Source organism: Megascapheus bottae, chromosome 10, assembly GCF_031878675.1.
Source record: "Megascapheus bottae isolate mThoBot1 chromosome 10, mThoBot2.hap1, whole genome shotgun sequence".
Lineage (NCBI taxonomy): Eukaryota > Metazoa > Chordata > Mammalia > Rodentia > Geomyidae > Megascapheus > Megascapheus bottae.
In genome coordinates this window covers 1,371,969-1,385,324 of record NC_143518.1, presented here as the reverse complement: position 1 = coordinate 1,385,324, position 13,356 = coordinate 1,371,969, and the positions used below count along the sequence as shown (strand labels likewise).

At 37.1% G+C, this 13,356-nt stretch overlaps 1 protein-coding gene across 1 annotated transcript in view; it reads left to right on the top strand.

Moving 5' to 3' along the window:
• Positions 1-11,385, top strand: part of LOC150057313 (uncharacterized) — a 207,122-nt gene extending 195,737 nt beyond the window's left edge. The window contains exons 10-11 of the transcript XR_016536812.1: positions 8,442-8,630; positions 10,505-11,385. The gene's annotated coding sequence lies outside the window, so the exon portion shown is untranslated. The remainder of the gene's footprint in view (positions 1-8,441; positions 8,631-10,504) is intronic.
• Positions 11,386-13,356: the final 1,971 nt, after the last annotated feature.

Genomic DNA, 13,356 nt, shown 5'->3' with positions numbered 1-13,356 from the left:
GCTTATGATTGAGATAGGGTCTCTGCCCAGGCTAGCCTTAAGTAGCAATACTTCTATTAGTATTTTCCCAAGTAACTAGGGTGACAGCAATAAGCCACAAAATCACAAGTGCCTGGCTAATTTCATTTTATTTCTCTCTTTTTAATAGTTTTTATTTACTGACTCCTGTTACAGCATATGCTAAATAAATTATATGTTACAAGGAGAGAGGGAGAATATTATCAGAGCATTGTATGAATAACAAAACACCATAAACAAAACAAATGTCCATAAACAGTAAAATGAATTAATTGAATTAAGTCACAGGGTGAAAGCAGTTCCAATAGTTAGCTAATGAGTGACGTTTTTTTTTTCTTTCTTTCTTCTTTTTTTTTTTTTTTTTGGTGTGTCATGGGGTTTGAACTTGGCCTGGGCCATGTCCCTGAATTCTTCAGCTTGAGGCTACCACCCTACCCTTGAGCCAAGCCCAACTTCCCATTTGCTAGCGGTTAACTGAGATAAGAGTCTCAGGTCCTTTTTTGACCAGGCTGGCTTTGAACCTTGATCCTCAGATCTTAGCCTCCTGAGTAGCTGGGATTACAGGCATGAGCCACCCCTATCTGGCAGAGTGAAACATTTAAAAAGAATATATCACTTACTTTATTAGTCAGTACACATTCAGATGTCCAAATAAGAATGTACGTGAAAAAGGTAGATAACCACTGGAATTAGGTTCATTTCATTTCTTTTTTAAGTACCTTGGATAAAGTGTTTTCTAATATTTTTCTTCCTGTACATAGTTATGAGCTGCACAGCAGTAGAGGTGCACCTGCTGCTTCAAAGTTCACTGTGGCATTGTCTTACAAGGCGTGTCTCATCTGAAATGGAGTCTATAGTTCTTGTTTTTAATCTAGTCTTCTTTGCTTTTACTATTCTCTGCAGAACAATAAAAGGTTTCATAATGAAAACTGTTGTATATAACAGAAATGCTCCAGCCAGGGTTTGATTTTTAAAAATTTTAGAGAAATAAATTTTCTGCTTCTTTTGATATGCCTATCAAACAGCAGGCAGTATAGTATTACTTCCTGATGATTACCAATTCAATTTAATGTTTTGGACAACTTTTTGAAGGTAATTGTTCAAAGACAATATTTTTGGAAAAAATCAGTAATGTCTGATTTTGAATACTATTGGCCATCTCAGGACATTTGGAGATGAGAGAAAATGCATGGATTTTGGTAAGTTTCTTAACAGTTACTTTAAGAAACATCATGAACAACAAACTGAATTCTTATATTTAAATTAAAATATTAACAGTTTTAAAAATGGCATGTTTCTTTTTCAACTATAAAATAAATCTACATATAGAGAAGTCTACTAACTGCAGAGATAGAATGTGTCATAATTTTCAAAGCTTAATGTTTCTCAAATATCTTTATCATCCAGAATCTCTTTATTTTCATTATTTTATGTTTAATGTAGAAATTCATATTTGAAAAACCTTTGAAAACATAGGCTTTATTCAATAATAGATGATTTCTTTGCTTTCAATTAATGGCATATAGAATCCAGAAGTAGGATTAAACATTACCTTTGCATGATCAGTCATGGTTGAATAGAAGATCCAGTTAAAGTAAAGGAATATGCTTGTTTATTTACCTTCTCTGGTAATGTTTGGATTTGGGGAGGGGCATTAGGAAATTTACATACCATTCCCAACACAGTCTACTGGGTTATGTACTGTTAGCATCCTCAGTGCTGGCATTTTATATTTTGGATTATTTCTGAGTAGGAGAATTTAGATTTCCATAACTTCTTTGATACTTTTTATCTTTAAATCTTGATCTGAATTTTGCCTTAGGACTGGGGACTTAAAAGGTATAGTTAACTAAGGACAGTCTTAGAGTGAGCACAGAAAAATGACAGTCTAGGCTGGATCAGTCTTAGGTTTGTTTTTTTTTTTTTGCCAGTCCTGAGGCTTGAACTCAGGGCCTGAGCACTGTCTTTAGGCTTCTCATGGCTAGTGCCTACTTCTTGAGCCACAGCATCATTTCTGGATTTTCTATGTATGTGGTACTTAGGAATCGAACCTAGGGCTTCGTGCATTCTAGATGAGCATTCTATCACTAGGCCACATTCTCAATCCCAGGCTTAGTATATTCTAAATGAGTAAATCTTTAAATATCGCCACGAGGGGTTGTTGTACAATGGCTTGACTTGTTATAATTTGATACCATTTTACTACTGATGCCTACATTCTCCTGGAAGGTGCAGCTCCAGTATGCTCTTCTCTAGTTACTCACTTTGTCATTGTCTTCCATTATTTAAATATTTATTCTACAGCTATTAACTTCAGTGAAAAAATATTACTTCCCACATGAAATTGCATAGTACTAGATAACCAGGCATCGGTGGTTGGCACTGGTGGTTCCTGCCTGTAATCTGAGTTAGAAGGCTAAGATCTGAAGAGTGTGGTTCAAAGCCATCTTATACAGGAAAGTCCATGAGACTCTTATCTCCAATTAACCACCAGAAAACTATTCGGAGTTCAAGCCCCATGACCAACAAAAGAAAAAAAAAAAAGCTAAGTTCTATACAGACAGAATATTTTTTTCCTTCTGATGGTCTTCTTTTTACTGGTTTGAACTTCTCAGGCTCACATTTGCCAAGCAACTGCTCTTTTGCTTTAGTTGTTTTTCAGAGATGGCCCTGTGTTTTCGCCTGGGTTAACACTAGATACTGATCAACCTATTTTGTGCCTCTTGCCTAGATGGGATCACATTTCCAGTGTAGTTGCTATAGCAATACTGTCATTATTAGTTTCTTTCCTAAACTGTGTTCAAGCTGCCATCCTCAAAATCTCTAGTATCTGGATAGCTGGAATTATAGGAGTGAGTCACTGCTCCAAACTGGAAAGAATTTTATTGTAAACATATTTGTATTTTATTATGCATGATTATATATTTTAAATATACTTTGGACAATCTCTTATTCTTGTTCGTAGTTTAAAAGTAGTAGATTTCCAAATAAATTTTTAAATATTAAATTGACTGTGAAGAATTTTATCTTAGCTGGGTCCCCATGGCTGAAAACTAATTCTAGCTTCTGAAAAGACTGAGATATGGAAGATTTTTATTTGAAGCTAGCCTGGGTTTTAAAAAAATGCTGGGAAACTTTATCTTCAAAATAGTCATCAAAAACCTGCACTGGAGGCATAGCTCAAGTAGCAGAGCATCAGTCAAGCAAGAAAGCTGGAGGCTCTTAGTTTAAACCCTGGTACTAGCAAAATAAAAATATTTCTAAAAATAATTTAATCTTACCCTACTCCATCTATGAATCATTTTTTTCTTAGTATGAAGAACTGTTACAAATAATTTTCTCATTAACATGTCCTTTTGTAATTAGATTTAATTTCTTGATTTGCTTTATCTTCCTGCTAATCTCACTAATAAAATACTATAAGATCATTTGTTTTCTCTCTAAATTTCTATTCCTATGACCATTTCATTATTTTTCTTTCCTTCTTTTAATATTAAGGTTTATTTTAATTTCTTAATTGGTTATTTCTAAATCTTGTTGTTTTGTCTTCTTGGTTAGTTGCCTGTAAGTGATGTATCATCAGTTTATTTTATAGCACATTATTTTTTATCTTACCCATTAATTAAATAGAATGGCAAAGAGGAATAGAAGGTTTTCTGAAGTCATTTTTGTTTTGATCTCAAGCTGCAAGATTCCATATTATAGCAGACCTCTGCAGAACACAGGGATATTTTTCTGTCTTCTTTGCAGCCAAGAGTGATCCTGTGGCTAAGTCTGGCCAAGTGACTGCAAGCTCACGGCAGCTTCTGAAGATCTTAATGTACTATGGCTAATTTCTGCTTCGTTTTGAAATTCTTTTTTCTCTGCTGGACGTACAAGTATTCCACCCTGGAGCTCTCACTCTGTTTTACCGAGATGGTCAAGAAAGAAAAGAGCTAGAAGGAATATTGGTTGACAAAGCATCAGCTAGCAGAGAAGAGCCATCAGGCTTTCTGAGTTAGAAATAAAATTTCAGTTTGTTTTAGCCAATGTTATTTTAGGCCTCCTTTACTTTTGGGTGATTCTAACTCTAATATTTACCATTTTACATATGCTGATATATAAATTCCCAGATATTTATATTAGACCCTTAATTAAAGTGTCACAGGTAGAACTGTATTATTCATGAAATAATCTCATTTTACTGAGAAGTGAATATTTGTAATAGAAGTCTGAAGTCACTTGTTATTCACGTTGATTTGCATAATTCTTGAACTGCATTGGGTGACTCAGCTGTTTTGTGAATTGGTAATTGGAAATCAATTTGTTCTGAGCTTCAGGCGAAACAAAGGATTATAAAACAGGATCCTGTGCAAAGGTCAGAACAGTGCTAATTCAATTAAACCTCTGAAGAGCTCCTAAGCCCCATTTCTGAATGGTAGTTTATTTTTCAGCATGACAATCACTTGTTCTCCCATGCTTAAGTTATTTTTTGAATGTAATTACATATAGTGTGGACTTAAGGGTGTATCCAGAACATCACAGGCTTCAGCTCTTCACCTTGCCCACTTAGCAAGTGTGTCTGCCCAGGTGACCGTCTTTGGGAAAATTTGGAAGTTTCTGTTAGAAGAACAGTTCTGGTAGACTTTCCTGTTTACCATCTATGCTTGGAGGCAAAAGGGATTGTATAATACTTTACAGAAATATATTTAGGGGGAATGAATTTCAGTCCATTTTCATATAATAAAAGTTTTTCTGTGACCATCTTGGAGAAATATTAGGATTTAATTCTTTCATTTTCACTGTTCCTCTCTAAGTTGAATAGATTTAAATATTACCCTTAACCATAACATTTACACATGATTTGATCTTAAGCAAGTTATTCATGAATCTAAAACTCAATTTTCTCTCATTAATGGAGATTAATGAGAGAAGCCATTGCCTAACATTTGGCAATGATTGAATGAAAATGTAAATAATGTGTTATGCACTCTGACTAGGTGATGATAAATTTCTATATTATATTTACTACAATAATCTTATGTCAATGTTTTTAGATTTTGGAGACAATGAATATTTACTATCCAAGAATTTCCTGGCTTCTCTTTTTACTTTCAGGGTGGCCAAATATCCAAAAGCAAACAATTTCATGTAAGAATTGCTAGGAAAGGGAAGTTTGATTTAAAAAAAATAAATTGAAAAATGTCTATGGGAGATGAGCCTTCATTTATAAGTGCTTTGAAGAAGCAAAATAGATGTTGAGAAATTCCAAAGTTGAGCACTTGTCAATTTAAAGACCCAAATGATTTTTCTAATATCTTCAAAATCATAAGCAATGTGAATTCAAACTCAGATCAGGCATGTGCTAAACAATTACCCACTGAGATAGGGCTACATATTTTGTCATAGTCAAGAGAGGAACTGGGAGAGAATGCAGTCTTATGATTCATTGTATATTTTTTGGAACTAGGAAAATGGAAGGAAGAGTTTGTTTTGAGAGGAATGGTACCACATACATAGAAAAAAGCTGGAAGTGGTGCTGAGGCTCAAGTGGTAGAGCTCTGGCCTTGAGAAAACCCAAGGACAGTGCTCAGGCCCTGAGCTCAAGCCCAGGACTGGCAAAAAAAAGATAATACATCAATAATTAAAAACACAAAGAACAGGGAGATACATCTAAAAAATTACATATCAAACCAGGCTAGATAGAGGACCCCTTCTGAGCAGATATGCAATAATGTAATCCAATGGATATACACTGGAAAGTTTGACTGCTTGACATTCTTTGGTGGATGACAAGGATAAATACTCAACTGAAGAGAACTTTCATATAGAAAGATATGAATATATGAATATATAAACAATTTCCTGTAGAGAACAGATCATCTAAGTATTTCCTCTAAAGAAAATAATTCACTTACTGAAACACAAGGAAGCTGTGAAAATAATTGCTCAGGTAGAAAACTGAAACATTAAATAAACTAATAGACAGCAAAGCAATGTAAAATTAATCATAATATGTAAATGTAATATGTACTCATGTAATAAATATGTAATCATGTAAAATTTGAATGTACCTACATAATACATGTACACAAACCCTGAAAGGTGGCAGAGTGTGGTTGTGAATGCCTCTAGTACCAGCACTTGGGAAGCTGAGGCAGGAGATTCAAAAGTTCAAAGCCAGCCTGATCTAGATAGCAGGACTATTCAAATCACAAGCAAACAGAATTACCAGAAAGCAATCTACAAATTTTAGTGCAGGTGTGGTGAATTCAGTTGTTCCCCCGAATGTTAGAAACATTCCAAAGTCAGTGACATATTTAGTCATTTTTATCTTTTTAAAGGTTACCAAATAGAGCAGCGGCAGCAGCAGCGCAGGCTTGGGTGGGTCGTGTGTGGAGCCGAGCTCTCTTGTTTCTTGGGCAGCTACATTCTCACCTACAGTGCCAGGGCAAATCTGGCTTGTGCCTGCGGAGATCTCTCAGGAAATTCAGCTGAAGTCCACGATGGACACAACTTCAGAAAGTGTGCCTTTGGAGTGGAAAAAGAGAGCAAAGGAACAATCCCCTCTATTCTTTATTGGAGTTTTCAGCTTTGAGCTTATGAGCAATCCAGACCGTGAGATAAGGGATGCTGCAAGTGAAAGGTCAGGAGGGTTTGGTCTTTTCACCGTCTGGTCCCTGGCTGAGGTTGCCATGGCTGTCAGGCCTCATGCAATGGACAGGAGAGGGGTTCGGCCTCAAAGTGCTGTCAAGAGAGGAGTCTGGAAAAGCAGAGGCTCTCGTGACTGTGGAGAAGATGTTTGTTGGTGGAATTACAGGAGGACACTGAAAAACATCATCTCAGTGTACGGAGAAGTGGATACCCTTGATATCATTCCTGAAAGGCAGTCTGGAAAAAGAAGAGGCTTTTCTTTCTTTTTTGAGTGCTCAGGCTCCGGTTCTCAGCCACTGATTGCTAAGGAGGAGGCATTCCAATCTCTTAACCCTTTCCTGGTCTCACAGCTAGGCCTCAGAGATCCCTACCCCTTAGGCCCACAATGGAACCTGTATGGCCAGACTTAGGTCTGCGTCATGCACATCGGTGTATATCTGGGTTTTGCCTGACATCCGTATCTGTCTGGGATTTAGGGCGGGGGTGAGTCCTTCAGAGGAAACGTTTTGGTTTTGGAGAGTCTCATGGTGGTGGCAGAAATTTTGAACTAGAACCAGGAAGTAACTCTAAGTGGTATGGAAGTCGATGCGGGATTTGAGGATGGCTATAATGGGTATGAGGAGGACCTGGAGTTGGCCATTTTGGATATAGCCAACGAGGAGGAGGGGGAGGGGTTGGGAGGAGGAAGAGGAGGAGGAGGAGAAGGACCACCACCACCACCACCTGGTTATGGCCAGCAGGGTGGGGGTTCCAGAGGTGATTATGACAACAATGACTTTAGAAATTACATTCAGCAATTTTCTAACTATGATAAAATGAAGAGTGGAAACTTTGGTGGTAGCAAGGACATGGAGGGCCATGTGGGAGGAGGTGGAAGGGGTGGTTGTGGTGGGAGGAGCCCAGTCTGAGCCTCTTCCTGTTTTCTGAGGGCCCCACTGAATAAATAGGAGAGGATGGGAGCCCAGAAGTAACAGAACAGCTTCAGGTTATGGAAATTCTTTTCTCAGTCATGCATAAATATGCAGTGACGGTGGAAGACACCAGAGCAGGTACAGAGTGCCATTTTGTGAATGCATTGGCTTATTTAATACCCATACTGTGGAGGAAGGAGTGTTAAAAAAACAGCAAAACAAGAACAAATATCTTTGAGATAGTTTCTTATCTTTTTAATTGTTTCTTTCTAGTGGCTTTGTTAGCATGTAGAAGCATTCCATCTTTGATAATGTTAAAATTTTATGTTTCAGGTGACATAGGAAACTTAAAATAATTTTTTTCTCAAAAGTTTTGAAAAGCTACTAACCAGTATCATGTTGTAATAAGACAATGTCTTTCCTTTAAAAATTTAAGTGTGTGGGTCAAGAGCACGGCCTCCTGGTGGAGTGCTTGCCTAGAATGCATGAAGCTCTGGGTTCTATTTCTCAGTACCACACACACAGCAAAAGCCAGAGGTGGTGCAGTGGCTCAAAATACAGAGTTCTGGCCTTGAGCAAAAGAAGCTCAGGGACACTGCCCAGGCACTGAGTTCAAGCCCATAACTGGCAAAAATAGTGTGTGTAGCATTAAGAAACTGTTGTACATTTGATTTAATAAAATAATTCTAAAGGAAAAATGGTGAAATAAAAAGAAATCTGTGACTCAAAACTTTTCTGGTTACAAAATAAGATATGCAGCTATTATTTCTAGTAGAAAAACATTATGTAAACTTATATTTCCTAATGATTATGTATATTTTACTTAAGACCTAGGGATCACAGTAAAACTGTATCACTTTTACTTATTTCCCTGAAAAGAGCACATTTGAATCAGCTGTCTCGTCATTGGAGCTCTGTGTCTGGTTGCATTCACATGTTCCTTATGCCCTTGGATTCTCAGTCATTTTCTGAAATAAATGTTGTGGAACATTCAGCTCTTCATATTTCAAATCAAATGGCAATATGTCTAAAGGAATATTAAAGAAGGACGTCTGTGATCAAATCAAGGTAAGTTCCAAGATAAGTTCTTACTTAATGTAACTTTGGGTACTATGAGCATAAATACTTGGCTATAAAGTCAGAAACTGGGAACTACGTATGTAGTCATTAGAATCTATATATCCCCATATCCACACACACATGCACATATATTCATACACACACGTATATACACTATGTGCATTCATACACACATACATACGTACTTATGTGCACACACAATACACACATGTGTACACGTGCATGTGTGCACATATGTTTGTGGAAACAAATTCATGTACATGCACTAATGGATTGCCATGGATCATTATGAAGGCAAACCTGTCTCACAGTGTGCTATCTGAAGCTAAGAAATAGGGCAGCTAGTGGACTAATTCAGTCTGAGTCTTAAGGTGCAACACTATCAGTTAAATGTCTCAATTACATTGAGTGGGAGTTGAGAGAGAGAAAAGTTCTGTCATATCTCTGACATTTTGTTTATTCAAGAGCTCAATGAACTGGATGAATGGGCACTTTGTGGTGTACAGATTTTTAGTCAGCTTTCTCATTCAATGTGAATCTCTTTTGGATATGTCCAAAAACAGTGTTTTACTTGCTATTTAGGCACTGCCCAGCCCAACAAAAATTGGTACACAAAATTCACCACTTTCCCGGCATAATTTTTCCCTTGACATTCAAACCCTTTCCCAGTCTAACCAAATAATTGTTTATTCCAGAAAACAGATTAGTTTAATATTGTTTGCTGTAACCCTCCACCCCTTTTGCCAGTCTTGGAGCTTGAACTTGGGACCTGGGCACTGTCCTTGAGCTTTCCAAGGCAGCACTCTGTCACTTGAGCCACAGTACGACTTCAGGCTTTTCTGTGTATGTGGCACTGAGGAATCAAACCCAGGGCTTCTTGCATGCTAGGTGAGCACTCTACCACTAAGTCAAACTCTCAGTCCTGTTTTTTCTCTTTTCTGTTCTCTTATTTCCTGCATCATCCTCCCTTTACCCTTTTGTTTGTATCCCAGAACAAGCTGTGGATTCTAAAACCTCCTACCTCAGCTTCCTCAGTGCTGAGATAAGAGGTGTGTATCACAAAGCATAACTTTATTTCTTCATTACAATAAACAAACCAAAAATGACTATTTCAGTATGAAAGAAAACATTATGGAAAATAAATTATGTATAATTTAATTCAGGTTTTAATGTTTTCATCTTTTAATGTTTTAAGGATTAGCTGGTAATTCTCATTTTGGTAAGAATTCATTGATAGAACTTTTAATGAGAAAGTCCTACAGCACAGAAGTAAGCAGCTTCCATTATTAACAACTTTCAAACTCCTTTCTTTTTGTGCCAGCCTTGAGATTTGAAATCAGCACTCAGCACTGTCCCTTAGCATATTTTCTGAAGGCTAATTCTGTATATATTTGATGAAGGCTATGGAGGCATAGCTCAAGTAGTAGGGCACTGGCCCTAATTAAGAAACCTTAGCCTATGTGAGATCCTGAGTTCAAGACTCAGAATAGGCAGACAGAGAGGGGAGGGAAATACAAAGAAAGGGGAAGGGGAAGAGGAAGAGGAGGAGGAAGAGGAGGAGGAGGAGGAAGAAGAGGAGGAAGAGGAGGAAGAGGAGAAAAGAGAAGGGAAGAACAAAATAGATCTCATTTGTTCTTCTGGTCTATTGTACTTGACAGTGAACTTATACAAGAAGTTTTCTTTTCCTTTATTGCCAAACATTATTGCTGTTATTAGTATCACTCTTAATACACTAGATTGAATTGTTGTATCAATTTGCAACATCCTGTTGAAAATGATATTGGCTATCTTTTGTAGAAATGTATTAAAAATTTTTGTGAACTATATACTAATGATTTGTTCACTTTCCTATATGGTTTTAGATCAACAGGATGAAAGAATGTGAATATGATCAAAATAATTTATTTAAATGTGTGAAAACACAACAATGAAGCTCGTTGCGATTGCTTTGGACAATGGCAGAGGAGGGAGAAGGTAAAGCAATGAAAAGAATGAGTGAAAATAAGGTATATTGTATACAGCTGGATGCTGGGTGCTGCTCACATCTGTAGTTTCAACTACTCAGAAAGCTGAGATCTGAAGACCATAGTTCAAAGCCAACCCTGTCAGGAAAGTTCCTGAGACTTCTATGTCCAATTAACTAGCAAAAAGTCAGAAGAGAGGCTGTGGCTCAATTAGAAGAATTCCAACTTTGAGTGTAAAAGCTAAGGGACAGCATGAAAAGCCAGGAGCTCAAGCCCCCAAACAAGTATCAAAAGTAAAATAAAAAAGTACAATATATGCATATTATATATGGACATATCAAAATCAATCTTTGTGTAACTAAGTGATACTAAAGAAAAATGTGAAAAAAAGAATTTTAGGGGATTATTTTTTGATTTGTGATTGTTTAATGATCTGAATATTAAACCTCTATTAGCATTTTTCATTATGACCTATAAACATCAAAACACTTGATATACAACAACAACTAGAAATAGATATTTACTATTCATGGATTTTGGGAACATTCACATACAATGGAATATGAAAATATACCTTTGTTTCCTAAGAAATGGGGCGATGTCATTTTTTCTGACAGCAGCATAGAATTTCATTGTGTCCTAATGCCACAACTTGTTGATCCACTCATCAACTGAGGGACATCTAGGTTGGTTCCCTATTTTGCTATGGTGAATAATGCTGCAATGAACATTGTTGTGCTAGTGGATTTAGTATGCCCTAGTTTCTGGATGGTTGGGTAAATGCCAAGTAGTGGAATTGCTGGGTCAGAGGGGAGTTCTATGTTTAGCCTTTTGAGGCACTGCCATACAGCTTAGAAAAAATCATATTAGAAAAAGTCTTAGAAAAAATCATATTAAGTGAAGTAAGCCAGACTCAAAGGAACTTAGGCTCAGTGGTTTCCCTCATTTATCATAATCAGTAGAAACCTTGGGCTCTACTAGCAGAGATCTGCAATAGAACAAAACCTTGATACATAAGGCCATATATAGTATGAAGCTAATTGAAAAGACCTCCATGATATAGAAACAAAAGCCATATAATGAATGATTGTTGTCCTTAATGTACTAGGTTATCTCTCATCTCTTTTGCTGGCCCTTGGTTATCTCATATTGTTACAGTATCTCACTTTTTTATCTGATATATTGGATTTATTTGTGTTTGGTTATTTGAAATTGGATAGGGAAGGGGGGAAAACCAAGACGGGTGGAGGGGTGGGTAATGGGGACCAAGACATGTGAAAGGTTATCAATATTTGTGAATTAATGCACCTTCTATCTGGCAAATATCACGTAACTCTTTTATTAATTACAATAAAAATATAAAAAAAGAAAATATACCTTTGTTGAGTTTCAATAGATCTCTATACTTGGGCAGCAGAAACATCAAAAGAGATTTAGAACATTATCTTCATTCCAGGCCTTTCCCACATTCCTCTATAACAACTTACTAAATTTTCTTTTCACTATGGATTATTTTGCCTATTTTACAGTTTAATACAAGAAGAAAAATCTAATATATATTCTCTCTTAGGAAAGGTTTCTTTCTCTTTGTGGGTTTATGAGACTTGTCCACATAGCTAATAATTACCCAGTGTCAGACTTTTGAATGGGTACATCATGGATTTATAATTTTTCTGCTGATATATGCTTCGGCTCTTCTCAGCTCATTTCTTTCCATGTTTTTTCCAAATGCGGGGCTTGAACTCAGGGCCTAGAGTTTATCCTTGAGCCTGTCTGTACTCAGGGCTGGCATTCTACCATTTGAGCCATGGTGCCACTTTTGGCTTTTCCTTTTTATGAGATTCTGAGGAATCAAACCCAGGAGTTCATGCATGCTAGACAAGCTCTCTACCTACCACCAAACCGCATTCTAGACCCTCAGCTTATTTCTTTTAGGGGTAAAGGGCTATTGGGAGTTGAATTAAGGACCTCATACTTGATAGAAAAGTGTTCTTTCTGGAGTCATGTTCTCACTCCTTTTTTTCCAGCTTTTAGATATTATAATTCAAACTGTTACAATATTTTTGGAGCCAGGCACTGGTGGCTCATGCTTGTAATCCTAGCTACTCAGGAGACTGAGATGGGAGGATCCTGGTTCAAAGCCAGCCCAGGCATAAATCTAAGAGACTCTTATCTCCAATTAACCACCAAAAAATTGGAAGGAACCCTGTGGCTTAAGTGATAGAGTGGGCAACCTTGAGCTGAAGAGCTAGACAGCACCCAGGCCCAAAGTTCAAGCTCCACAACTGACTACATATATATATATATATATATATATATATATATATATATATATATATGAAAATACGTATTTTTGCATGGTATTTTTTATCAGTTGTGGGTCTTGAACTCTGGGCCTGGGCTTTGTCCCTGAGCTCCTCAGCTCAAGACTACTGCCCTACCCCTTGAGCCACAGCACCATTTCCGGTTTTCTGGTGGTTAGTGGGAGATAAGAATCTCGCGGACTTTAGTTCCAGGGCTGGCTTTGAACCATGATCCAAGGAACTCTGCCTCCTGAGTTAGCTAGTATTACAGGTGTGAGCCCCCATGCCCAGCTTGCATGGTATTTTTGAAAATGCAGTTTTATATACTTGAAAGTGAAGTCACTGGAGCATTGGGTAGACATCTAATTTGTTTTATAAAAGCAGACCTGTTTTCTTCAATGGGCTATTAATTTCCATCTCTACCAATACGAATCAAAGTTTCAGTTT